Source organism: Sciurus vulgaris, assembly GCF_902686455.1.
Source record: "Sciurus vulgaris genome assembly, chromosome: 2".
NCBI lineage: Eukaryota > Metazoa > Chordata > Mammalia > Rodentia > Sciuridae > Sciurus > Sciurus vulgaris.
In genome coordinates this window covers 78,749,338-78,776,935 of record NC_136462.1, presented here as the reverse complement: position 1 = coordinate 78,776,935, position 27,598 = coordinate 78,749,338, and the positions used below count along the sequence as shown (strand labels likewise).

Here is a 27,598-nt window from a genome sequence, read left to right as displayed (position 1 = left end):
TGCCGTGGGCAATCCTGGTCTCCACCTGTCTTGGTAAGAAAAGTGTAGGTCTTTATTCATATTGGTATCTAGTGGGCATATGAAGCAAGAGAAAAGGTAAATAGTACAGAATCTCCACTGTTTCTTAAAGCCCAACTACCAGGAGGCAGAAAGTGTACATACACTGGCTGGGGCTCGACACAAGAGAAAAGGCGGCCAGGGATGGGAACCAGCTTGTGAGTCTGTCTGTTTATCCCTCCAACATGATGCCCCAGTGAGACCCTTTCTCTCCTCTTTCCCACAGGAACCAGCATGGCCCAGACAGTCACCCAGTCTCAACCAGAAATGTCTGTGCAGGAGGCAGAGACCACCACCCTGGACTGTACTTATGACACTAAGGATAGCAATTATTATTTGTTCTGGTACAAGCAAACTCCCAGTGGGCAGATGATTCTAATTATCCGCCAAGGAGCTTATAAGCAAGAGAATGCAACAGAGAATCGCTTCTCAGTAAACTTCCAGAAAGCTGCCAAGTCCTTGAGTCTCAAGATCTCAGACTCACAGCTGGGAGATGCTGCTGTGTATTTCTGTGCCCTCATGGAGAACACAGTGAGACAAGCAACAGGGAGAGGCTGACAGAAACCTCAGACCTCAGCCTCCCTAGAGGTAAAGAAGAAGTGGCTGAGGTCATAGGAATAGAAAATCATTTACTTCTCTTGGAAATCAATGCTCCTCTTATCTAACTATAAGAAATTCAGGCAGATATGGACATCACAAGATTTATCCCTTAAGAAACAGTGAAGAAGATGGCATGGTTAGGGTCTCCAGTTTTACAAAGTGCCTTCACTACTGCATTTCACCCTCAGACCTCTGTGTGGTACCATGACAGGTCAGACATCCTAAGCAATTTTTTTGTACAGCAGTGAATTTCTATAATTTGCCATGGGGCTCCCATTTTCAGGAATCTTAACCTTTTCCCATTTTGTCCCTTCATGGTTGTGCTTTCAATTTCCATCCATATCCAAAACTGAATCTCCTCAGCACAAGATACCATTTCAGAACTCAAGAGGTACAGTAATTGGGTATCACAAGGAGGGACCCACTGGGCCTGCCATGGATTTACTAGATGATGTAGGTTGATGGTACATACATCAGATGACCTAGAAAAATGACAAAACAGCAGTCTATTGAAGGCTCAGCTAAGGAGCCATCTCGAGGACAATGCCCTCTTGTAGAAATGCTATCCTCCAGAAAATGGTAATATTCATTAAACCCTATTTTTTGCTGCTGTGGCATGAGTTGAGAAACCAAGAAATGGAAATGGAAAAGAGTCTTGTAACGCACCTGCAGGACTTGTTTCCCTTTCCCATTAACGCTGGGCTCTGTTGGATCAGAGGGCTCAGTTCCCAGAGGAATAATTCTTCCACCAGAAGTTGTTCCACTGAACCTGGGGCTATGGCTGTCACCTAGGTCACTCTGAACTCCTTGTCCCATGGCCCACTGGGTGAAGAGAGGAGTTGTTAGACTGGGAGGGGTAAGTGATCCTGATCATCAGGAAGCACCAGGTAGTTGTGACAGAGTGAGGGTAAGGAGGAATGTGTTTGGAACTTAAGTGCTTCACAGTGGTGTCTCCTGGTTTTCCATGACTGATGAAAGCAGCAAGTGTCAATGTAGCAAGAAAATCTGAAAAGGGCAAAGTGGTCAAGAAGTGAAACCCTTCATCAGTGAAGGTATGGGCCAGTCCAACAGGCAGGCTATGAAGCCTGCTAAAGTATGATCCAAGGATAAAGAAATCCTGAGGGTATGGTAGAGAAGGGAGAAGACGAGTATCCATTAAGCCTTAGTACTGTTTAAAGAAGTGGAGACCGAAGCTCTAGGATTAGTGTTATAGAGAGACTGCAGCTATTCACCACCTTGAAGACTCAGCGACACAGTGGAAACAATACAAGAACTTATCCAAGGAATGCAGAGAGGGCCGTAACAGACATTTCGTGAATCTCATTGTCCCATCCAAATGCCTATCTCTGATTTTAGCCATAACAGTGATAGTGCTAGAGAAGTTCAATGTTCAACATTAAGCATGTACTTTTTGTTTGTTTGTTTGTTTGTTTTTTCCTTCCAGTATCTGGGTTTTTGTGATGCCTCAAGAACTCAGTCCATGGGCAAGCATGGCCTGAAAGTTTAGAGGATTTATGACCCTTGCTAGTCAGTACCAGCCAATGTGGAAAAGAGTCAGTGGATAAACACTCTAAGATCTGTGTCCTTCAAGTAGACAATTCCGAGAGGCCTCCTGTTTGCTAATCAGGGGATCCTGGCAGAAGCTGTAGTACTGCTCTCCCCACTCAGGCTTCCCAAGATCACTTCCCAAATGACCTACGTTCACCCAAATCCTTGTATCAGGCTCTATTTGGGGAGAAACAAAACCAATAAAGAGATTCTTTGGAAAATCAATATTTAAAACACAGAGGTCTCATGGTAAACTTTACTGGACTACTAATAAAGACAGGTGGGATACTTGAATGATTAATTGGAAAAGAAATTGTCCATTTTTCCAGAAGATAATGAGGCAAATCATATTTATAAAACTGCTATCTCTGCATAAGTGAGATCACATCTTCTCATTGCCCCCAAACTTTACTTGCTAAGCCTAAATTCCTTTAACTGGCTCCATGGTTGCATCTCCAAATCTGCTTACCTCTATTATTTAAACCTCATTCCTACTCCTTCCCAAAACATGTCTCTCTTCCAGTCAATGTGTTCTCCTCCCTGACCCTATAAGCACCTCAAGGTCATTGTTGGTTCTAACATTCCTCCTCTGGTTGCCCACCGACCCAAATGTCCCATTTTCTGTATAGTTAAGTCTGGTCAATTCATTTTAACCCTACAATGGACACCTTAAAGCCCCATCTTCACCAAGGGCCTTTCTCCAGTTATCAAAGAATCCTTTTAATTCCTTCTCTTTGGTTATCATACTGTACTGAATCTGAAATAAACAGTCTGACTCTTAGGTGACCTACCTTCTTGAGGCATGGGCTATCATTTCAAGGTACTGATCTTTTCTCTCCCCAAGTACACCCATTACAACCACTCTGAGGAGATTTCCTTGTGCACCTCAGCATTTTTCATCACCCTTAGCATTGCGTCAGACAGATAAATACCAAGAAAGCCCCAAGATTATGCTTAAAATTTATTTTGTAATCATCCCATATTCCTGAAAGAACACTAAGGGGAAGCATCAGTATGCTCTAACACAGTTGCAGTTTTCTTTGAGGAAGGAAGGCATGATAAATGGTAGGATTTAAGAAAGCAAGAATAAAGGGAAAGATAGGGTTCACTTTATGTATGATTTTCTTTGATTTACTGTAAATAGAAATCTGAAACTCACATAAACACATTTCTCAGAACAGATTTGACTAAACTGATTCCTTTCCATTCTGAGGAATAAATTCTAATTGCTTTTGAAGTTATCTCTTTGACCTGAAGGGGGCACTCCCTGCTCCCACTGACAGCAGTTACCTGTAAAAGCTGTCTCATGTTGAAGAATCTGTTGAGAGCTAGGTGCGGTGGTGCAGGCCTGCAATCCCAGCTACTTGGAAGACTGAGACAGAAGGATTGCAAGTTTCAGGCCAGCCTGAGTAATTTAGGAAGTCCCTATCGCAAGATAAAAGTTTTAAAAAAGAACTGGAGGTTCAGTAGTGGAGTGCCCCTAGGTTAAATCCCTAGTACAGCAAAAAAAGCAAGGGGGGGGGGGGGGGAGGGATATCTGTTATTTTCTTAACTAGGCATGGTGGTGCATGCCTATAATTCCAGCAATTCAGGAGGTTAAAATAGGAGGGATTTCAAGCTCAAGTCTGGGGCAACTGGATGGGCTACTGTCTCAAAATAAAAAATAAAAAGGGCTGGAGATGTACTTCAGTGGTAAATCACTCAATTCCCAGTACCAAAAAAAAAAAAAAAAAGAGTTCTATAATACACACAAAACACACAAAAGAACTGGAACAAATCCTTCTGTATTTAAAGAGTCTACGCAGATTTCCACACTCCAGAATAAAACTCTCCATAAATTGAGGAAGACCAAAGCAAGAGGTGTTTCTAGGAGCCACATTTATGCATGAGCTGAGAGAATTCATGTCATCAGGAACCCAGAGGACCAGAAGACTCTGAGCAGCAGGAGGCCTCTGTCTTTTACAGAAGGGACTCAAAGAAAAAAAAATTATGTTCTTTTTTAAATGAATGAATTTTTAAAAGTCATCCTTTGACATTACCTGTTTAAATAAATTAGCTATCAAATGAAGAAAAATGAAAGTCCTTACTAACTGACCACCCAAAAAAGAAAAATTTTTATCACCTACTGTAATTATTTAAGTGTTTCAGATCAACAGGTAAAGGGTGAACGAATAAACCTGATGTCTTTGTGTTGTTCTTGTTAGCTAGCGCTCTATAGCACAAGAAAGATCAACAACCTCTTTTAGCATTGAAATGCCAGCTCCAATGCTTAATGCACATCAAATCACCCAAGCAAAAGACTCAGCCACCTACCTCTGTGCAGCGAGCCAGGCTCCCCAGATGCTCTGCATGCATCTGGTTCCAGGCATCCAGCCCCACTTAATAATACCCTCACTTGGGGATTATTGAACAATCTCATTACCGCCTCTGACAAGAAAAAAAATGCAAATGAATATAATGAATCAGAAATACCTTTTAAAAAAGACTCTAAAATTTCTATTCACTATATTTTTCGAAGAATCAAGTCATAACAACACTAAACCTGAGATGACAGAGTGATTAGGACTAGGGACCCCCACTGCTCTTTAGTTGAGATCCCCCACCCAAGAAGGAATGTCGAGATCTAGAGCAGCTTCTCCCACTTGGGCCATTTTAATTGTGCCCGTTTCTGCGCCTGCAGCAGTTCTCCATGAGAACGTAGCAGTAGGCATGGGACGCTCACATGTTTTTCTCCTAGTTTGACTTTTTCTAGTCTAACTCACTCACTCTAGTGAGGAATCCTGTGATGGCAGTTGCCAGATGAGGTTGCTATCCTGATAGAGCACACTGGACTTTTTCATGCTGCCCGGAGGGTTTCTGCTTCCAGAAAAAGATGACAACCTGCCACCCCCAGTCCTACATTTGCCCTCTTGAAAGTTCTTTCATTGTTTTTTCTTCAGAACCCAATAATTTGATTAATTATATGTAGAACAGGCAATCGATCAGATGACAAATGTAAGACAGTGAAGTTCTGTTTGCCTGAGCACAGAGTTCCAAGAAATTATCTGTTTTCTTTTTTGTTTTTGGTTCTGGGGATCAAACCTGGAGCCTCGCACATACTAGGCAAGAACTGTACCACTGAGCTACATCCCCAGCTTCAGAAACAATATAAACAGCAAGATGGACCCTCTGGCTTGGCACATGACAGGAACAGTGAACCCAGGCTGAGGCAGGGAATGTCTAGTCCTGAGACCCTCATTAATGAGCTCACAGGTTCAGCTGGGCTGAGAGTGAAAGAAAATGCAGCCAGATCATCTAGATGTTCCTATAAAGACTGAAGAACAGGTGAAATAGTAGAGAAATAACTGGTTTGCCAATTTCCTGTGACTTTGGCCAGAAAAAATGGTAGGTGGGACGGAAACTTAATCACTGAGTAGACAAGCTAGAGAACTGCCACCTTCCGCAATTGCCCACGATTTGCATGCTTTCCAAATGGAAATAATAAACAGGAATGGAAAGCTAAGGCACCAAGCTCTACACAGGAAGTCAGCTTTTTAGTTCAACCTTTTATTCTCTTTCTTGTTTCACAGGGATGGGCAAACTTTTCATAAAGCTGGACGGTGGAATTGGCCTCCTCTAAGAGTGATACAAAGTCAGTAAGCAAAGAAAATTCATGCAAATGAGACTAATGGTTCCCTGCATTGTGAGTTTTCATTTTTGCTCAGTTGCCTCTTCTGAAAAATGCAATTCCTGACCTTTCCTCTCCCTTAGAAAAATGCGTGTATAAAGAAAAATGAGATGTCAATGAAAAGCTGTCAGATGCACAACAAAGAATGTCCACAAATAAATCTTATGTTAATTTTTCTTCTTTTTTTTCCTTCACAAAGTCACTAAGAGAAGTGCACAAAAGTCTTTAAAAGAGTGCTTGCCAGGGCTCCCTGACACCATCAAAGTCAGGTAGTCTTCACAAAAAGAAAAAACTCTTCAGCAAATAATAGTGCAATTACATACTAAAATCCTGGTTCCAATTTTCTCCAGACTATCAGAGTGGTGTCATCATTGTTTTTAATCATTTCTCAAAATGATTAAAACACAGAATTCATCAAAGGGTAATATAACCAATGCCTGTGTTATCACAACCCAACAAACATTTAGTGATATTGGCTTCAAGACAGAGACAGTGTAAAAGAGAGGAAAAAGAAGGAAGGAAGGAAGGAACGGAGGGAGGGAGGGACAAGGGGTTAGAAGGAAAGATTTAAAAGAGAAAGAAAGCATACAGGGAAAATTGAAGTCATTGCATGAGCTTGGCCTATATTTTTCCATGTATCTCATTCTCGACTCCAAATTATGTGCTTACAAAAACAATTTACCACCTCCTTTTCCTCTTCATTTTTATCCCGGAATAAGTTATGGTTCTGACAAGTGTTTTTTATCTGAAATTATGGCCAAAATGTTATTTTCTAAAGTGAAAGACAAAAAGAACCCATAAGCCTTTCTAACTGAGCTATCATCCACAACAGCCCACCTGCGGTACATTTCCTGTTCTGAAACAGTGAAGTCAAAGGCAGGCTGATACTCAAGGCTAAGATCAGAACAGCAAGGGTCTCTCTCACCATGCAGGAGGGAGCTGCCAGCCTGGCATGCCTCAACTTGCTGTGGGCACTTATGGCCTCCACTGGTCTTGGTAAGAAGGCACATACTTTTGCTTTTACTAGTATTAAATTGGACTGGGAGTTAGAAAGAAAGATTAATAGCACAGGGATCTAATTCTCTCATTGGACCCAGTTTCGGAGACAAAAAATCGATACACACTGGCTGGGGTTTGACACAGGAGGAAAGGTGGCCAGGGATGGGAACCAGCTTGTGAGTCTGTCTGTTTATCCCTCCAACATGATGCCCCAGTGAGACCCTTTCTCTCCTCTTTCCCACAGGAACCAGCATGGCCCAGACAGTCACCCAGTCTCAACCAGAAATGTCTGTGCAGGAGGCAGAGACCACCACCCTGGACTGTACTTATGACACTAAGGATAGCAATTATTATTTGTTCTGGTACAAGCAAACTCCCAGTGGGCAGATGATTCTAATTATCCGCCAAGGAGCTTATAAGCAAGAGAATGCAACAGAGAATCGCTTCTCAGTAAACTTCCAGAAAGCTGCCAAGTCCTTGAGTCTCAAGATCTCAGACTCACAGCTGGGAGATGCTGCTGTGTATTTCTGTGCCCTCATGGAGAACACAGTGAGACAAGCAACAGGGAGAGGCTGACAGAAACCTCAGACCTCAGCCTCCCTGCAGAGATCAGGGAACAGTGTTGAGGGTAATAGGAACATAAAAGGAAGTTATTGTCTTCTCTGGAGGAAAAAAATACTCTTCTATCTGACTATAGGAAACACAGAATTCTATAGCTATAATTCTCAAAACAGTTATAAAATAATGAATGTACACAAAAATCCACAGCATTGCAAAGCATGTTCACACACAGTCCAGCAAAACTCATAACTTGACCTAAGGCTACTGAGAATTATGTCTTAATCTTTCACTTCATTAATTACTCTAATTACTATCTATCTGCATGACCCACAATAATATCAAAGTCAACATATACAAAATTGAATTTCTTGCCTTCCTTACAAATCTTATTTTTGCTCTCCATTTTTTCCTCCTCAGCTTCAGTCAAGACACAGGAACATGATAAAAGGCTAGTGTTTTATTTGTTTTCTTTTGCAGGACTAGGAATCAAACCTAGTGCCGTATGCATATTAGTTAACTGTCCTTTCACTGAGCTACACCCTCAGCCCTAAAATTCTGTTGTTGCTGAGTTTCCGGTTTGGGAAATCTTTCCTTCTTCTATATTCCAGTCTGAGCTATCTGATTTTTCATGCATATCTCATTTCTTTCTAATTATAAAACAGTTCACATCTCCACACCATGTCTATCTCATTGTTTTCTGATTGATCTATCAATCATTCCTTCTGACTTTAACTGACTTCATCCTTTATCTGATATAAGATGTTATAGTAATTGTTTCTGATGAGGCAGCAGGGCAGAAGGTGACCATTTAACAAAACCAGGTCTTGAAGTGGGACCAAGTAGTTTCCATGTCCAGAATTATCTCCTTACAATCCCTAAAAAGCAGGGAATGCCTGGCCCAAAATAAAAATAAAAGGGAAAAATTCCAACACTATTTTATGTCCACAATTACCCCTCCCCCCCAATACATCTCTTTGACTGTTAAGCTTCCTTGTGGCACATTTAATTTCATCTGCCCACTTTGGTGAGTACAGGAGAGTTTGAGAAGATATCACACAGCCATAATTAAGTCCCATTGGCAGGTTTCGGACCTTAGGTTGGAAGAATGTTTAGAAATGAGCTGTTGAGGGGCTGGGTCTGTAGCTTAGTGGCAGCACGCTTGGCTAGCATGTGTGAGGCACTGGGTTCCATCCTCAGCACCACGTTAAAAATAAACAAATAAAATAAAGAAATGAGCTGTGGAAGTAACTGGATCTGAAGAGGCCCAGGTCAAATTGCCAAATCGTAACTCAGGCTGCTGAATCATTCCCAAACCCCAGCCACTCCCGCCACTCACTATAAAGCCATCAGCTCTGGAACACCACACTGGGCACCCTATGATGTTGCCTGGCTGGAAAGAATAGGTTAAACCCCAAGCTCACTGGAAGCACCACTCTCCCAAGCAGATACCTTAAGGCCTTCAGGTTTCCTCCTCCCCTTTATCCCTTAGACCCCATTAGTCACCAAGACTTATAAATGCAGGCTAGATATCAAGTGTCCTATCAAAGCTTGCTTCTCTCTCCCATCCTTGTTTCTAGTGCCTTCAAATAACTCCTCCTGTTTGAATTATCAAACATCCACCTAGACTCTCTTGTCCTCAATTGTGTCCCCTTCAAACATTGCTTCACACAGCATGGGAGTGATCTTCCTACCATAAAAACCAGATCGTGTCTGTTCCCTCCTTGAGAAAGTCCTTTTCCAATGGAAGCAACCTGTGATTATTCAGAAGATAAGTCCCATTAAGGCAGAGGCCACCACTGTATTTCCAGGACCTGCCATACCTGATGGGTGAGCAGTCAAGTGTCATCTACTGTTGAATTAGTCAGTCCCTGCTTAGCAATTCAGGGTCACTCATTGTCATACTCCTTCCCAGGGTATGCTCTAGTCATGTCAGCACATGACACTGTCCTCTGAATCCCTGCCTCTGTTGGCACCATTCCCTCAGCCCTGAATGCCCCTCACTCACCCACTAGGTTATTGTTGAAGATGTTCTCCAGCTGCCCCTCTTCTTGTTTTCTGGTCCTCAATAGAGCTGACCACTTCCTCCTTTATCCCTTTACTGAAATCCTAAGTATATTTCTAATGCAGCAAACCTAATCATTTATGATATTTATATGTGTTTTTCACTGTCTCCCCACTGAAAAGCAAACTTCAGTTATCAGGGGCTGGAGCCTTACTCATTTTGATAGGAGCAGTGCCTTAATTCACAGTTGAGTTTAAGTTTTTTGAACAAAGTTAATTAATTGATAGCATTTTCCTCATTAAACATGATAAAGTAAAATTTAAGAAACATTTAAACTGCCATCTCCTATACAGTTGTTTTAGTCAGATTTTTTTGTCACTGTGACTAAAAGACCCAACCAGAACAATTGTAGAGGAGGACAAATTTATTTGAAGGTTCATGGTTTCAGAGGTCTTAGTCCATAGAAGGCTGGCCCCAGTCCTCTGGGCTGTAGGTGAGGCAGAACATAATGGCGCAAGAGTGTGACAGAAGGAAGCAGCTCACATGATGATCAAGAAAGTGAGATTCCACTGACAGTTACAAATATATATCCCAAAGCCACACCTCCAAGGCCCCACCTTCTCCACATACCCCACCTGCCTCCAGCACCTCTCAGTTAATCCCATCAGGGATTAATTCACTGATCAGTTTAAGGCTTTCACAACCTAATTATTTCCCCTCTGAAGTTTCTCCCATTGTCTCACATATGAACTTTGTGGGGACACCTCACATGCAAACCATAACAATTGTATTAACTCCAGATTCTGGGTAAACTGAGAACTATAGAGTATACCAAAAATTAATAGTAATGATCATAGTATGTTGTTAATGATAATAGTAATAGTAGCTAACACTCATTGCATATAAATATCTGCCCCACATTCCAAGGTATATAGCATATAATTTCACTTAGTAGTCCAACAAATCTATGCTATAGGTATTGATATCCCAATTATATATAAGGAATTAAAGCCCAAATAGTTTAACTCTCCTAAAATTACAGTGTTATGTGTACTCTGAATTCTTTGTCTTCCCAAAAGGTGGCAAAATGCTACAGCCTCTGTCTTAATACCATAGACATATAGATAGAATATAAGAAAATATTGCTGTACTGTACATAAACTTATAGTCTGTTCTCATTTTTTGAAGGATTGTGATTGCAAGATGAGACCATTGTCAGTCATATTTGTTAATAGCACTTCAATGTAAAAATAATGCTATTACCATTTGTTGATTTTTTTTTATATCAGGGATTTGAGTATTTTTAACATTAGTTTGAAATTATTTAACTATTGAATATCCAATGTTTTAAATTTTATCATTGCATTTTTAAATCACATTTTAAATTTAAAATAGAATTTTTTGCCAGGGTCTAATAAATATTGTGGCTGGCATTTTGTATAAAGAAAATGACACTCAATGAAGAATACAGAAATTTAAACAGAAGTTCTAAATTTTCCAAGTTTGTCATAGGAAAATACTTCTTTTTTGTAACTTTATAAACTTATTTGTTATATGGTTAGGTGTTTCTGTAAATGCTCTTTTCAAATTTTTCCTACAGTTAAAACTAATATATTCTGAATACTTTTCTCTATCAAGTTTTCCATAGCATGAGTTCCTATGGCTATCGAAACTTTAGAATACCTTAATAACTTTTGCAAGCAAACATTATTTTTTTTCCTAAACTGGGGATATTGTAAATAATACTATGATTCTTTAAAAAAAAGAAAAGGAAAAAAGAATTCTTGTAAAGGAGGAGGAAGAAAAGAAGAATAAGAAGAAAAGACACTTGTATGCAAGTAAAAGAAGCCCAGATCAAAGTAATTGAAGCAAAAATATAAGCACAAATTGGTTAGATTTGTGCTGATAAAACCAAAAAATTTAGCTAACCTACTTCAGGAAGAACCAGAATCAAATGCTCAAATAATTTTACCAATAACAGGTCTCCATCACTTTTTTTTATTACTTTTCCATTTTTTATTGGTACATTATAATTATGTATATGGTGGGATTCATTATTACATATTTGTACATACATACAATGTCACAATATAAGTTAGTCAATATCACTCCTTAATATTTCCATTTCCCTGCCCTCGTCCCTCCCCGTTTCCTTTCCTCTACCCTACTCTTCTCCCTTCCATTTTCCTAAGATTCCACTCCCCCACGCCTTTCTTTTCCTTTGTTCTCTTTAGTTTCTGCATATGAGAGAAAACATGTGATCCTTGACTTTAAATTCTCAAGTTCTATGCATTTTCCTGCAAACGACATAATTTCATGCTTCTTTACGACTGAATAAAAATCCATTGTGTATATAAATCACATTTTCTTTATTCATTCATCTACTGATGGACACCTAGGCTGGTTCCATAGTTTGGCTATTGTGAATTGTGCTGCTACAAACTGAGTATGCAAGATCTCTACAGTATGACGACTTGAATTCTTTAGGATAAATACTGAGTAGTATAGCTGGGTCATATGGTGGTTCCATGCCTAGTCTTTTAAGGCAAACCACTCATTTCCATGTGGTTGTACTAATTTACAATTCCACCAACAGTGTAAATGTGTTCCTTTTTTCCACATCCTCTCCAGAATTTATTATTGTTTGTATTCTTGACAGGTGACATGGCTCTTTTTGGTTTTGTTTTTGTTTTTGTTGTTTTGTTACTGGGAATTGAACCCGAGGACACGCAACCACTCAGCCCTTTTTATATTTTATTTAGAGACAGCATCTCTCTAAGTTGCTGAGGCTGGCTTTGAACTCTTGATCCTCCTGCCTCAGTCTCCTGAACCAATGAGATTACAGGCATGTGACTCTTCTTTATACAGACTTCTTTCTGAAGCAGGCCAAGACAGCTACTAGGAACCTCAGAATTGTATATTGCTGTATTAGTTTCCTACTGCTGCTGTAACAAGTTACAAAAATCATAGTGATTTACACAATGTTAATTTACTAGACATCAGAAATCTCCCTGAACTAAGATCAAAGTGTTGGCAAGGCCCTTCTTGTATCTTAGAGGCTGCCACATCCCTTGATTCACAACCTTCTTCCATTTTCAAAACTGGAAATTGTGCCAGTCTGATCTCTGCTACCATTCTATGATACCATTAGCCTCCCCTGACCCTCCTGATTCCCTTGCTTCTCTCATATAAGGACTTTGGTAATTTCATTGTGATTACCCAAATATTCCAGAATAATCTCCCTATCTCAGATCTTTCATTTAATCAAATTTCCAAGATCCCTTTTACCATATAAAGTAAGATATTCACAGGCTCTGGAGAAGGACATGGACATTGCTATTAACTGAATATTTGTGTCCCACATCCCCAAAAGTAATATATTGAAGTCCTAACCCCCAAAGTAATGGCATTAGGTGGTGAAGTCTTCAGAAAGTGATTATGTCATGACAGTGGAAGTCTCATGCGTGGGATGAGTATAGGAATGGTGAGGTCTTGGAACGCTCCCTTGGCTCCTTACACAAGGTGAGGTTACAGTGAGCAGACAGCCCTCTATAAATCAGGAAGTTGACCCTCACTTGCCACTGAACCTTCTGGCAACTTGATCTTGGACCTCCATTCTCTGGAATTGTGAGAAATAAATGTTGAAGTCACCTGATCTGTGGTATTTTTGAAACTGTAAACTAAGTAGACTAAGATATCTTTGGGAGATTGCTATTTGCCTATCATAACTGACAACCTAGCAGAAGGAGCAAGCTTTTTCCTGGTAACAGGAAACATCTTTGGACTGACTGTGTTTGCACTGACCTGTTCAGATATAGGAAACTAGAAGAGGTAGTTCCCCAAAGCAAAGCCAAAATACTATTAGAAAGGGAACAGATGAATACTGGGTAGGCAAAAATAACAGACCCAACATTATTAATTTTCTTTCAAACTCCTTTTGCCATCAAAAAGCAATAATAAGTTCACATATTAATTCCCATGAAATAATTCTTTAAATTACCCAAATTTATATTTCAACAGAATAAGCAAAAAGCAATGAATAAAATTGCTTCACAATGTGGGTTTGTGATGCAGAAACTGTTGACTGGAAATTCAGCACAGACATTTATTCAGGATCACTTCAATGTGTTCAGTAGATAAAAGGATGAATAAGAACTATTTAATGGTAAATTTAGCCCAAGGGTGAGTTAAATTGTACGTTTGATAAACTGAAACTGAAGAATAAAAAAGAGACCGCTTGATATCACTCGCTATGATAAACCTGACATTACACCCTAAACCTAAAACTCCAGAAGTTCAAAGGCGACAAATATGAGGAAGTCAGGACAGGATCATTCTAAATCACATGAATCGATTTAGGAATAATCATGATGATTTCGGTTATAAGTGAAAATTTTATTTACGCAACTCGTACAGATCAGATCCTCATATACCATGAATAATGGTTCATTTGGGCATCTCTAGAAACAAAGAGAAATAAAGGCAGGTAGGAAGAAAACTAGCAGGCAATTAGAATCAAAGAGAATATTTTATTTTGCTTAAAACATACTCAATATTTGAGCATTCAAAAGAGTTTGAGAACATATTAAAGAATCAAGGTAAGTCAGAAAATATATGAATATAATCAGAACTCAGAGAAAACAGAAAAAGTAAAAGAAAAGTTGCTTACAGCAACATAGAAGTTCAAAGATGAAGAATTAGAGGAGAAATAAAAGTGGCAGGAATGCCAAAGGAAAAGGAGAATAAACATTTCAGAGGTTTGAAAACATTGGCAAATACAAGCTTAAAGATTGCAGGGTAGAACGTCCTAGAAAGTTTAGCAGAGTGTTCTATACTACCAGCATTCAGGCACAAGGTAAGAAATATGACTGCCATAAATGAATATGTAAGAATTTTAAGGTTTTATGACAATCAAGGCTTCAGTATTTGATATATATTACATGAATCACAAATTCTCTACAAAACAGTTCTGGGGGGCTGGGGCTGTGGCTCAAGTAATAAAGCACTCACTTAGCATGTGTGAGGCACTGGGTTCCATCCTTAGCACCACATAAAGATAAATAAATAAAGGTATTTTGTCCATCTACAACTAAATTTTTTTTTTTTAAAAAACTGTTCTGGTTATAATTTAGGAAAAGGCGAGTCAAGTACCTCATATAGAAAAAGAGAAATAATAAACCATAATGTAGATCAAATGACATTCAGTAGTAGAGAGCCTTCAGCCATGGCAACATTCAGCATATTATTGGGTTAAAATAAAACTAAACTCATGTAAAGACTCCCCTAAGCAATATCAACTCTGTGTGTGTGTCTGTGTCTGTGTTTGTGTGTGTGTGTGCGCATGCACGTTCATGTGTACATGACTTATGACTTATGTTGCATGAATGTATATGTATAGAAATATAGATATTCCCCAGAAAGGCCATATTCTGGCAGCCCCTTTATTCTCCACTCATTACTATCCTATTAGATATAGCCATAGATTTTCCAGCTTTTCTTCCAGCAAATTGCCCTACAGTTAAAGTCTAATCTTCCTCCTGGCTATTCCAATACAGGATTCTTCTTGATCCAGTATATCACTATTTTCTTTCTTGCATGGAACTGTGCTTTTCCATTATATAATCAGTTTACTACAAGGGATATTATAAACAACAGTATTACAGAATTCATTATTTGGCATACTGTAAGTTCTTTGTTGAGTACATAGCTTACACATTACCTCAGAATTTTTGTGAGATGCCATAAGAAAAATTGCTCACAAGACTTAACATGAGGACCACTTGTACCTACACTTGTGGTTTGTTTTATCATACAAATGGGGTAATTGTCTATTTTCCTTCTTTTTATGTTTTTATTACTGCTTTATAGTTATACATAATAGTGGGGTGCATTTTGACATAATCATACATGCATGGAATGTAATTTGCTTCATTTCAGTCCCCAGTAACTTCATAGTTCCCTCTCCTCCTCCATTCTTCAGCTGATGGGCACCTGAACTGGTTCCATAACTTGGCCACTGTGAGTTGCTGTAAACACTGACAAGCCTGTATCATTGTAGCATGCTGGGTTTAGTTCTTTTGTTAAAATACCAAGGAGAATAGCTGGATTATATGATGATTCTGTTCCTAGTCTTTTAAGGAATCTCCAATATGCTTTCCAAAGTGGTTGAAGAATGGATAAAGAAAATGGAGTTTCACTCAGCCATAAAGAAGAATGAACTCATGGCATTTGCTAAAAAGTGAATGGAACTGGAGAACATCATGCTAAGTGAAATAAGCCAGACTCAGAAGTCAAGGGTCAAATATTTTCTCTCAAATGTGGAAGATAGAGCAAAATAAGGGGGAAAGGGAAGGACTGGGATCCCATGAAAATAGAAGGGAGATCAGTGGAGTAGAAGGGGATAGAGAGGGAGGTAGGAGAGATGGGAAAAGGGAGGAACTGAAGAATGAAATTGACCAAATTATGCTATATACATGTATGAATATACCAACAATGAATGGGTGTACCTTTTTCCCCACATCCTTGCTAGTATTTTTTATCATTTGTATGCTTGATGATTGCTATTCTAACTGGAATGAAATGGAGTATCAGTGTACTTTTGATATTTATTTCCCTGATTTCTATTTTTCATATATTTGTTAACCATTTGTATTTCTTCTTTTGAGAAATGCTCATTTAGTTCTTTTGCCCATTTTTTTTTTTTGATGGGGTTATTTGGGGGATTTTTGGATATGTGTGTGATGTTAAGTTTTATGAGTTCTTTATATGTTCTAGATACTACTCCCCTATCAGAGGAGTAGCTGGCAAAGATTTTCTTCCACTTTATAGGGTCTCTCCTCACTCTTTTGTTTCCTTTGCTGTGCAGAAACTTCTTAGTTTGGTGCCATCCACTCATTGATGCTTGGTTTTATTTCTTAAACTTCAGGGTTCTTGTTAAGAAGAGTCAGTGCCTGTGCCAATATGTTAGAGTAGAGTGTTGACCCTTTGTTTTCTTCTAGCAGTTGCAAAATTTTTGGTATAATTCCTAGGTCTTTGGTTTACTTCAAGTTGACTTCTGTGCAGGTTGAAAGAGATCTAGTTTTCTTTTGTTTGTTTGTTTACATGTGGATATCTGGTGTTCCCAGCACCATTTGTTAAAGATGCTATCTTATCTCCAAGATGTTTTTGGATAGATGACTCTATCTGTGCAGCTTTGTCTCTGTGCATTCTATTCTATTCCATTGGTCTTCATGTCTGTTTGATGCATGCTGTTTTCTCTCTTCACATTGACTGCCAAAATGTCCAGAACCAAGGACAGACCAACTTTAACAACAGTGGCTAATTGCACACATTTTAGATAGAGGGGGGGAAAAAAAGATGGAAACAAACCAAGATAATTAGATGTCATGATACTTGTCTTTTCCCTTTGCCACTAAAGACAGACTCTCCTGGGGTGAGGAGAGGTGAGAAACAAATAGTGCCTTTTTCGTGTGCCTCCTGTGATGAGCTCTCTGCCTTACCCGCTTGACTGCTGTGTTCTCTCTGATATCAGGAATCAGCATTTTCCACTGAATACAGCAAACAGACTTTAAAGTCTTTTGACAGAAGAAAACACTTTCCACTCATAAAAGGAAATAAACAAATAACCAGTGAGTATCTGACACAGACTTGCTCTATTGTACCTCACAATTACACTTTTTGATCATTTCTTCCACATTGCACACACCAATTCAGAAAGGCAAGCAATGTCAGATCTAAAGGTCTCTAATTCCATCTTGCTTTGCCTGAATTCACATCGAAGAGAAAACATTCAAGAAACTACATGAATTTTATTAGGAATGACACTTCCTACCAAAGACTGAAGGAGATACAAATTTAAGGAGTGGTTATGGGGTTAAAATAAACATAGTAGTCCTACACTTGTCCAATGGGAATGTGTTCCAAGACTCCTGGGAGATTCCTGAAACCACAGATAATACTGAACTGTGGATATACTATTTTTCCTATATACACATATCCATGGTAAAGTATGATTTATAAATTAGGTATACTAAGAGATTAACAATAATAGCTAATAATAAAATATAATAATTATAGTAGTGTACTATAATAAAGTTATTCAAAACTTTGTTCAATTTTGGAATTTACAATTTACTATTTTTGGACTGCATTGACCACTTTTAACTAAAATGGTAGAAAGTGAAATCATCGATAAGGGGGACCACTGCATTGACAGTAATTCCTGTGCTGTCATCAAAGTGTGTTCATGTTTATAGGTTAACCTATGCATCAGACTAAGGGTAATCAGACAGTGGAAAACTATGAAACCTTCACACATTTTTAAGATGACTTCTAAAATACTTTGTCATTAGTTAAAATGTTGAATTAGCTGCCAAGGTTGTTAATTCCACTGATTATGAATTTTGTCATTTTCTAATAATGCTCATATAATAGTTTTTAAATATTTACAATGAAATATTAATACTAAAGTGATTTGATACCATCAACATCCAACTAAAATTCATAAACAAGCTCTTCACTAACAATGAAAAACTTTATATTGCTTTGGTCTCCTTGAAATCAAATTTCCACTCAAAGTATGTAGAATATAATTTTCATGTATCTTTGTTTATAAGTCTTTTATCACTCCAAATGTCTGCACCAAAACATATATAAAATTTGAATTTTTTTTATTTTTTCTGACCATACTGTTATAATAAGTTTTATTATGAAAGGCAAAATTTATTTTTGGAAATGCATTTCTTAATAAAATGTCTGGAGTTAGATTGATAGTGCTTCAATTGAAGGAGACTTCCCTGACACCAATAAATTGTCCCTTTGTTTCATGCCCCAGAAATTTTTAAACCTCAAGGTAATCCTGCAAAGAAAGATTCCTTCTTCTATAAAGTAGAGCAGGGATAGTTGTAAAATGGGAGATATACAAATAAGAACCACAGACCAGTTAGGCCGTTTTTAGGAAAGCTTACATAGGGAAGTTGAAGATCTAGAAATTGATTCCCTTAATATATATATGTGTGTTTCCTAGTTTGAATATTATTGCTTAGACTGCTCTAAATGTTATGATTATATTTAGAGCATGCAATGGAGTTCAAGGAAAATTAGCAGGAATTTTGTAGGAAAGAAACATGAGTTTCCTAAAACTTGTTTGGCATTTCCAGCTTGGAAGACTAGCTACTGACAAGTTAGAAAATTATGGGAGACTGAACCTTGCATGACACAAAATCATTTGAATATGTACCCTTATCTCAAAAAAGGCAGTTTGAAATACCATGGTCATTCATTAATAACATAACCAAAGAAAATGTTATCCCAATCTTGGAAAAAATAAAAATAATGATAGCTAGTTCTTTTTTCCCCCTCTACTATGCAAGAACATTTTCAAGTAAGCAATCATCTGACATTCTCAGAGAATGTTACTTTGTTGTCACAGTTTATTTACCTAGCAATCCATAATGGAGAAATAGCTCAGATGTTTCCACTATGTGGTTTGGAGTTTAACCTACAAAAATGAAAGAGGTGTTTGAGTTCATAGCCTGGAAGAGAAATTAACCCCAGATTGTAGTGTCAACCCTAATGATATTTTATTTTGCCATCTATGCATTTCTATCTTTCCTGTAAGCCCTTGTAGAATCAGGCTTTTTTATTAGTGGTTCTCTAAGGACTTTAATAAAAAAAATTGGGCATAATCTCACTCCCTGTTTCTATTAGAATATGTCTTTTAGCACCTACTGGCACCAAATCAGACAATTACTTCCTAATATCTTGGCTATAAAATCCTGGTTCCATGTACAACTAGTTTGGACAAAAAGGCATCTGGTCATTATTTAATTTGATTAGCCCGACATTTAAAGGTTTTCTTGTTGGAAGAAAGTTAACATAGGCCAGATGTCTTGAAACATTCCTGATTATTTTAATAGTCTGAATTTAGTCACAAAGGCAAAAGAAAGTAGGTGATTAATTTATGATAAGAGTTTCAAATCCCAAGGACTATATTATGCCTCTTTCCACAACCACCTAGCACATCCTGGCTGTGAACAGCAGCTTCATAAAAATAGAAGTAGAGGACTTGGAGATCTTGCATGAATCAAATTACTTCTGTCCCACAACTTTATGGAAGGGTTTCAGACTCCAAGGCCAGAATTATTACTGGAGGTGAAGGGAACCTACCAAATATCATTGAGACATTGTCTCTTACTTGAAATGATCTTACTAAATTCATCCTGATTTCCTGATGCAAAAGCCTGTCCTCACTCACTTAGGGAATTTCAAGAGAGTTCACTTGTCAATACAGGAGAATGCATCTTCCTCCTCAAAATTGTCCAGGTTTTCCTCCTTGTCCCTTCCCATCACTCCTACTTTCTCCCTCCCTTGAAGGCCAACCATATCTTCTCTACCAATTTCGAAAATGGGACTTCCAACCCTTCTATACTACACACAGATTCTAGAGGATCTCAGTAATTCCTAATCTCACACAGAATTCAACAGCTCTATACTGACAAATCTGAATCCTAGCAAGAGCCTCCTCATCACAGATCCACAAACATTCCTCAAAATTGACAAGATGTTCAAAACTGAACTCATCAGCACACAACCCTAGAGATCCTCCTTCTGCAGTGTACCCATCTTAGTAAAGAAAACATCATTCCCTCCAATGCATTTTCCTCATTCTAGTCAGAGTTAGCATTAAAAATGCAAATGTGTTCTGTTTGCTCTCTTGCTTTAAACTAATCATCAGTAGCTTCCCATTTCCCATAGGACAAAATTCGAAATCATTATCACGGCTCACAAAGTCTTTGCTCTGAAGTAGTTCTCTGGTCTTATCTCTCAGGTCTCTCTTTCACCAGTATTGAACTATGTCCCTACTTTCTCTTGTGTACACTTCCAGGTCCTCTCTTCATGCTCCACTCTGCTCTGTGCCAATGACCAGACTATAGGGAACACATCATGACTTATCTTGCCTTCCTGTTTCCAGTTGGTCTGGGTCCAAGGAAGCACCTACAGAGATCAGAGGGAAAGGGAAACGTAAGGTCAGTGTGCACAGTCCCCCAGTCTCCTCCATTTGGCACTTACTCAGGCTGACATTGACTCATGATCACAAGGTCAACTTGTTAAGGAAGCCTCATCAAACAGCCTTTTTAACCTCCAGATTCCAGTAACAACTCCTTCTGTCCTGTTCAAGGCTGCAGTGATGCCAGTCCCAGGGTATAGCACTATTCCTTCACCCTGCTTACATGTTAATTTTTTATAACTGGTGCCATATTCTTCAGATTACACAATTGTGTGTGCCACAAGTTTTCTGCCAGAACTGTCTGCTCTCAGATCCAAATATATGCCAATTTCAGCTTAAAGGCTACTTCTTCCTAGACCCATGGACTCAGGTTACTGCCTGCTAAACATCCCTCAATACCTGTCAATCTTCCATCAGAACTTCCTTCATACTATTGGCAAGTATTAAATGAGTGCCAGTGTCCCCTTCTCTACAGGCAGCGTACTCTATGACATCACGGATGAGTACCCCTTGACCTTGATCATCGCCATCACCCAAGAGCTTGACCCAGGATCTGGAACATAATGGATTCTCAGGTTACTTCTCTAATTCATAAATGGATGGCTTTAATGAATGATCCTACTTTTATTCCATAAATAATGTTGCAATAGAAAAATATAAAGCAAAAGTTCTTGGAAATACAAATACTTGATAACATTAGTGATGGGACACTTAATATCTATTGCTCAGCAAAAGAATGAGAGGAAGATGAAAATAACTTTGAATTAAAGATAAGGCAGCAGAACATTACTAGAAAACAAGCATATATCTGACTCAAAGAAACAATAAGCAAGATTCAAAGAAACCATGTTCTCTGAACACAATACAATAAAGCTAGAAATTAATAATTAAAATATAGCCAATAAATGAGTGGAAAGGAATTAACTACTTATAATATTCTAAATAATTTCCAGGTCAAAGAACTAAGAGTTAAAGTTACAGTCCATTAAAAATTAACATTAATGGTAGCACTACATATAAAAACCTGTGGATTTGTCCAAAGCAATATTCACAAGAAAATACATAGCTGTACATACACTTCTAAGTAAAGAGTAAAATAAAGAAACCAAATCCTGCATTTCAAAAAATAGAAAAATAAAGAAAGCAAAATAGTCAAACTGGGAAAAACTTTAATAATAAAAGTGGGAATTTAAAAAGCAAGGCAAAAATTAGAATTGATAAGTAAAACCAAATATTCTAGAAAACCTGTTAAGAAAATGAGAGAAAACACAAATATATATAACATTAATGAGAGAGGTGACATAGCTGCAGATAAACCATCAGTTACTACTTTCAGTAAATCGATCTTGATGAAACAGATGAATTCTAGAAATATGTAACTTTTTCATTTAAATAATTCAACTTTCTAAAAATGTTCATTATTTTGTAATTCCAAAGTCAGTGGCAAATTTTAAGGGAAAAAAATCCTGAATTCTGCCTCTTTATCCTTCCCCATCTACCCAGCACATGAATATTACAAGAATACCAACTTCGGCCATCTCAGCTCTTCCATATTCTCATCTTTTAAAAGCATATATTCCACCCCTATTTTGTGCCAATCACTGTGCTAGGCCCTGAGAAAGCAAAGGTACCCGGGAGAAATCCTCTGCCCTCAGGGACCCCAGAGTCCCGTGGGAGAAACCGATGTGCACTTGCTGCCATGGTGTATGTGTGACACAATGGCTGTCTTTCGTCAAGCACTTCCCATTTATCTGAGATTCTGTCCTTTGCCCCTGACTCTCACCTGGGCGTTTTCACTTAATACCTCACCATCATCTCTATTTCAAAAACACTTTTCCTACACAGATGCTTTCAGAGTTTCCGACTTCCTAGTTTCTGTAAGTGGCATCGTTTCTTGAAGCTTTTGGGTTTAAAATCTGGCGCCAATTCCTGACTGCTGTCCTTGGCTGTGCGCTTGGACTCACCCTTTGTTTAGAATCCCATGACTGCTACCTTATCTGAGTCCTTGCTTCTTCCCACTGAGCTGAAAGAAGTGTTCCCCTTCTTCCTCTTCATTATTTAAGTCTCTTTCTTGCTCTTCTATCTCAGCTCCCAAAAACCCTCTACACCATTGCCACACCTTCTTTTAAAATATCTCTCCATCATATCACCCCACCATTCTATATCCCACAACAGATCCTGCTTTCTCATAAATATAAGTCTCTTCAACTGGCTTTCAGAGACCTCCATAATTCGCTCCTCATTTCACCAATCCATCCTGATTCCCAGAGGTTACTTCCCAACCTGCGTTTCTCTGATAGACTATTCTTAACACTTTCTCAAAAACACATTATCCGCACTCCTATCTCCCTACTCTTTCTAAAATGGCCTATAAATCTCTATCTAAACATTATATACTCTCCAATTCTCAGCTTCTCCAAAGACATAACCCCTCTCTCTTCTGCAGTCACATGGAACCTATTTTTAAAAATCCAAACCAATGTTATGCTGTCTTACACTGCTACCTTTTGTTCTAAGCATATTATTTTGATCTTCCTAACTAACTTAGGACTCCATTAAGATTAAAATTAGACCTTGTGAAGTTATTTAAGGACTCCATTCCATCATTTATCATATTACTTGTACTTAGTGGGTGCTTAGTAGATACTTTTGACCAGTGTCTTGTATTTTTCCTAATGTCTTTCATTTTCTCAAGTGCTCTTGAGAAAAATCAGTGCTGGATTGTGTTATCTGCTACAGAGAGTTCATGCAGTAAAGGGGATTTCTGTGGGATCTTGCTTAAGACAGTAGAGAATTGAGTTTAGGGTTTAAAAGATACAAAAATTATATATAGAAATCTGTCCCACATTGATTGTAATAAGACTAATGGATGAAAAATTCCTGTCTCTGCCCTGGAGCCCCCAAATCTTGATAGATTTGTTACCTACAAACAGGAAAGCATGGGAATGGGCATTTGCCCAATAACTAGAGGGGTGAGTTGAATTCCAATTCCAATTACTATGTGTGATCATAGATTTATTATTTAAGCTCTGTAGGCCCCAGTTTCCTTTTCCATAAAACATAAATATTGTGAGGATATGATGAGATTATGCATTCACGCAGCATAATGCTTAGCATATAGGTGAGCTCAATACATGAGTTATTATCATATTTTCCTTTCTTCCAGAACTCTGTGCCAGTTATTTGAGGAACTGAAGAAGCTGACTCTAACAGTCACAGAGAAGGTACAGAGAAGGTAGACTGCATTCAGGAGGGAAAGATGATTCATAAATTAAGCCAATTCATCAGAAGTAGCTACTCATGTTTAAGAGAGTCCTAAAGAAAGAGAAGCCTTCCCAGCCACCACCAACAGTCCAGAGAGTTCATACAATACAATAGTGGTGGGCATTAACTACTCCTTCACATCAAAATAGCAACTTATTATGATAAAAGGTAAATTCTAACCATGTGGTGTGAGTGGGAATTGCCAAATTACTTATGAATGGGCTGTTGATGACCCAGAGGTGATGTCTGACCTAGCTGAGCCACCCTGGTCAACATAGACTTGGTGGAAGGAAACCTGACTCAGACAGAGGTAAATATAATTCTGGCCTTAGCCCAGAATTTTAAACTTTGGAATCAGAAAGAAGGAACCTCAGTATTTCTTTGGTAGCTACACTGCGAGACGGACTCAAGCCAGGAAATATTTGCAATGGCATTCCCTGATTTGTGGTGGAATGTGGATGAGTAAATGAAGCTAATACTCAGAGAGAAGTGGAAGGAAAGGAGTGGGATTCAGTTCCCTGGGTATCCCAGATGCCAGAAGCCAGATACACTGCTGCACTCGCCAAGCTTAAAGGAATCAATGTGTTTCCCTTCTTGCCTAAGTTTATTCAGTTATATTTATGTCAATTGAAAAAATGTCCTTGCAAAGTAATGAGATTCTAAAACACTAATTTAAGAATTTTTTAAGAACACTGGCTTAGGAGAAGTAAATTCCAGCTCTATGAAATTTCAGTTCTACGAAAATTGCTTTCTTCAGTAATTTTTCTAAGTATCCTGAAGAGGGCACTGTTTCCATTCACAACCTCTGTCCAAAGCTTGCTTTTTTTTTTTTTTTTTTTTTTTTTTTTTTTTTTTTTATGAAAGGGAGGAACTGAGTGAATTGCATGAGGTGATGGTAATTGGTTGGAACATCTGTTGAAATAGCATTTCTGTAGAGAAAGGGAAAACTACTATATTTGGAGAGCCCTGGCCTGCTTTCAAGACTCCTAAATCTGAGTCTTCAGTGAATTGGACCAAAAACAAAAACAAAAATGAAGACAGTACTAGTGGTGATTCTGTGGCTTCAACTAGACTGTGAGTTGAGAGTTTATTGGAGAGGGGCAGATGGGATAGTGACGATGTGCAGGGGATAGTGACAAGGCTCCATGTGCTTTGTCTGGGCTCCCCGAGGAGGAACTGGATGGTGCGTGACCAGTGAACCCCTCCTTCTGAAATGTTCTCTTTGAACAGGGATAAGTGGAGAGGTGGTGGTGGAGCAGAACCCTCAATCCCTGAGCTCCGAGGAGGGAGAAGATCATACTATCTATTGTAATTATTCAGTCACTTCTACAGATGGACTGCACTGGTACAGACAGGATCCGGGTAAAAGCCTAGAATTTCTGTTCATATTACTGTCAAATGGAGCAGTGAAGCAGGAGGGACGATTAACAGCCTCACTTGATACCAGGGCCCGCCTCAGCACCCTGCACATCGCAGACACCCAGTACGACCTCTCTGCCACCTACTTCTGCGCCTTGGGCACACAGTGCTCCCATGACACTGTTAACCTGCACCCAAACCTGCAGCTGGTGCCACAGGACCCCCTGCTGCTGGGGCTCTGTTGTGAGGGTTGATTCACTGTTTCTGCCCCTCTCTTTGCAAGAAAAGTTCAGAAATGAATCAAAAAGAATAGAGCTTTACTTTTATTTTCTTAGCTGCAGAAATTTTCTTAAAAGGAAAAGAGACAGGGCCAGGGGGGTGGGGTGCATCCTGAACGTGTCTTTCCTGAGAATATGAGTTTTCATCTTTTACTCCACACTCAAAATCCCTTAGTCTTCCATCACAGAATGATTTTACATTAGTACAGCTGTCACAAATAATTCCTATGAAATATGGAATCATTATTAGTTTTATATGTGAATGTACATATAGTACTTACCAGAGGAAGAAAAAAGAATAAGTAATATATAAAAGAATATTCTAGGACAGGCTCCTTACCTAGTGTTTCCTGTTAAAATGCAGACTGTAGTAATTAGATAAGATCCTGAGGATCTGTATATCTGTTTACCATGATGTGTGGAGAAATTCTTCTTGTAGATCTTTAGAACAAAATTAAAAAGCTTAATTGAAAAGGCCTGAATGAGAACATTCTGTGTATACCTGGCCTACAATAAGAGGACACAAATGCTCTCACGTCTCCTATTTTTCTGACTAATCTTTAGAGGAAAAACCTTCCAACTAAGTAGAAAGTTCATTATCTCTCTCTCAAGACCTTTCTCACCGCCACCACTGACCAATGTAAGAATCCAGGAGATATAAGTCATTCAGAAAAGGATTAGTGCAGTTTCCATGCCCATGTGCAGACCTCACCTTGTTTCTTGCTGACATCTGGTGCCCCCATGGTCTAAAAGGGATTGCAGGACAACTGCTGCTGTTGAGGCAGCTGCTAAAGGAAAATCCCACTGCCTCAGCAACAGTTTGGCCAATGTTACCTCCTGCTTGCACTCCCAAGGCTGCAGACTCCCATTTATCTCCTTCACAAGACACAGGACCACTGCCCAAGCCCCCAATGACCACAGAATCCTGGGTTCACATGAGTTCTGGCTTTCATATCATGGGCCCATGCAGGACATAGTGGTGCACCCCTGTAATCCCAGCAACTTGGTATGCTGAGAAAGAATAGCCATTTTGAGGCCAGTTGCAGCAACTTAGAGAGACCCTAAGCAACTTAGCAATATCCTGTCTCAAAATAAAAAATAGAAAGTCTGGGGATGTAGCTGGGGGCGGGGGTAATGTGCCCCTGAATTCAATCCCCAGTAGCAAAAACAACAACAAAAATCCTGTCACGGACCCCAATGACCCCTTTTCCACCTTTTGTGATCCGCACCTAAGTGATAAATATCTTTTGTTTTGCGTATCTCAGAACCAAAGGATCCATCACTTTCTCCAGAGTGACAACAGGCTTATACACTGACCCACTTAAGGAAAGATACTCTTAGTAACCCAGGAGAACCCTGCTGACCTGCTCTGACCAAGGCTAGCTTCAATGGCTCAATGGTAATTTTTCCCCCAAATAAGATTCTGCAGAGCAACAGTTTCGGTGTTCTATTAGAGACTACCCACAATGATTCCATGGTCTCAACACTCAACACTTACTATTCCAAGGGATACTATCCTCAACAAATCAGCAATGATTTTCTGTGACATCTTGAATAACAGAACTAACCCAGTCTTTATCAATGGCAGGCTCTCAGTTTCTGTAATTAAAATAAATCAAGCATAATTTAATACAATGAAATACAATTGCATATTAAGTTCTGATCTCCTTCCTAAAGCATCGATGAAAATGCTTCATTTAATGGCAGAGTTGTATTTACTTTGATGTTTCCTAGATTTATCTTCTAAGTCCTGTTGCACCTTGATTGGTCCAATAATATTCTTGTCCAAAACTGGCTGTAGTGTGCAGTCACTCCCTGGTATGGAATCCTTATGAACTGTAGAACATTCCTGATTTTTGCTTATACACTGTTAAGAAACTGAACTTTTGGTTCCCTTCAAGATCTGTATGTTGAAACCTTACCCCTGATGTGATGGTCTTAGGAGAGGGCCTCTGGGAGGTAATCAGCATTAGACGAGGTCATGAGGGTGGGGACCTCTCAGATGGGATTAGTGTCCTTACAAAAGTTGGCAGAGAGTATGCTTCTTCTCTCTCTGTCATGTGAGGATACAACCAGAGGACAGAAATCTACAATTCTAAGAGGACTCTCACTAGACTCCTACCCTGATGGCACCCTGGTCTCAGACTTCAACCCTACCCTACACACCTGGGAGAGACAGATATCTATTTTTCATAAATATCCAGTCCGTGACTTTGGTGTAGTGGCCTGAATTAAAACATATACTCCTCAAAGTA

At 38.9% G+C, this 27,598-nt stretch overlaps 1 long non-coding RNA gene and 1 gene segment (V, D, J or C); one reads left to right on the top strand and one right to left on the bottom strand.

The window, feature by feature from the left end:
* Positions 1–27,598, top strand: part of LOC306654819 (T cell receptor alpha chain MC.7.G5-like) — a 517,362-nt gene that overhangs the window by 226,818 nt on the left and 262,946 nt on the right.
* The window catches only part of LOC306654825, a 54,643-nt gene continuing 42,648 nt past the window's right edge, over positions 15,604–27,598 (bottom strand). For both annotated transcript variants that reach the window (XR_013762064.1, XR_013762065.1), the window contains exons 3-5: positions 25,684–25,784; positions 20,842–20,995; positions 15,604–20,429 (exon numbers count right to left, since the gene is read on the bottom strand). This is a non-coding gene — a long non-coding RNA (uncharacterized lncRNA). The remainder of the gene's footprint in view (positions 20,430–20,841; positions 20,996–25,683; positions 25,785–27,598) is intronic.